Below are 1,644 nucleotides of genomic sequence, written 5' to 3'. Positions count from 1 at the left end.
TCCTGTCTGCCACAAGCTGTGGGTGGCACCGGCTGCCTGGAATTGTTTCTTTCTCCTCGTCGTCGTTATGGTTCGTTTTCAGGTTGGCTTGTCAGCTGGGCCTGGAGGAGCTGTGAGCTTCTCGCAGGTGCTGTAGGATTTAGGAGTGTCTCACGTTGACTCTGAAGCCCCTGCTCAGTGCCCGCTGATTTCTTCTCTGAGGTGCAGCCATGGTGAATGGGCGAGGCCTGGCGTGCAGCACGTGGGCACAGCCCGTGTTCTCAGGGGCTCGCACCCTAGTGCAGGGAGCAGAACGAAGCCAAGAGGTGTTCGGTGAGGGCTTGACCTGTTCTCGCTGGCCTTGAGGTGGAGGGAAGGGCCACAGCCAAGGAGCAGGAGAGCTTCTAGGAGCTGGAAAAAGCAAGGACACAGCTTCTGCCAGGGGCCTGCGGGAGCATCGCAGCCCTGCAGACATCTCGACCTGCGTGCAGTGAGACCCGTGTCAGGCTGCTCACCTAGGGGGCTGTCGACGACACATGGTGTTGTTCGAAGCCACGAAACGCGCGTGATTTGTCACAGGGAGACGGCGAAGTCTTGAGGGCTTCCCAGAGCATCTTCTCGCGGGGGCTTCACGGTCCGTGAGTTGTGAGGGCCCCGCCTCAGGTCTCAGCCCCTCCCCCGGCCGTCCGCTTGCGGCTCACAGATCGGCACCCGCCTGGAGGGCAAGGCCTGTGCAGAATCCGGAGCAACCTCCTTTCTCGCAGGGCTCTGCTCCCCCAGACGTGGCTGCTCCGGTGCCCCGAACTCGCGCTGACGTCTCTCGAGCCCCGTCGTACCGATCCGCTGCCCGGCACGTGGCCCCGTGCGGCCAGGTCCGCAGCTGCGTGCGGCGGAACGTACGCAGGAGCGGTCGGGTCGCACGTGGTCCTCTCTTCCCGTGTTTAGGAAGCCGGGGTGCGTGTCATCCTCCCGAGTCTCTGATGAGGGCTGTGGATGAGCCGATGTCCGGCATCTCTTCCGCCTCTAACTCTGGGGTCACCTCCGAGCGCAGGAGGACGCTGTGCCGGCTGGCGTAGTGGGGATCCCGGAAGGAGAACCCTGGCCCAGAAGATGCTTCAGCGTCATCGTCATATCGCCGAAATGAGGTCCATGTAGAGAAGACTTAGAGCGCTGAGAAGCACGTGATCAAGCGAAGAGGCTGTTCCGAGAGGCAGGGAGCTAGGGTTTCAGTCTGGGTCCAACGAAACGACGCGGCCCGCGTTGCGAGCTCTCGCCTCCGGAAAGACACCACCGAAGCCTCCAAGCTTTCTCGTCAGTGCTGTTTGGTTCATTCATCCGTGACTAATCAGAACAGCTAACTGAACGTGTAGACCTGAACGCACGACCATCGTGCCGGATTAGGGTCCCCGTGGAGCTGCGAGTCTCCCACTTTGGTTATTTGCGCAAGCTGCGATTTAGGCCTGACGATCGATTTTTTTTTTTTTCTTGTAAGCAGCGTGGCAGTCGAACGGATGGCAGTGGCATCCAGATTAAATAGGATGGAATTAGGTGGTATTTTGCAGGCTCTGCAATTCAATTTGTTTTCTGGGAAGGGAGTCAAGAGAAAAAAAGCAATAGAGCTGTTGGTTATGTAAGCGCTGGGCCGAGGCTGGACGCCCCTAGTGG

The sequence above is a fragment of the Pteropus medius genome, unplaced genomic scaffold, assembly GCF_902729225.1.
Source record: "Pteropus medius unplaced genomic scaffold, Ma_sr-lr_union100, whole genome shotgun sequence".
In the NCBI taxonomy this organism is placed as follows: domain Eukaryota; kingdom Metazoa; phylum Chordata; class Mammalia; order Chiroptera; family Pteropodidae; genus Pteropus; species Pteropus medius.
This window is presented reverse-complemented; position numbering follows the sequence as displayed.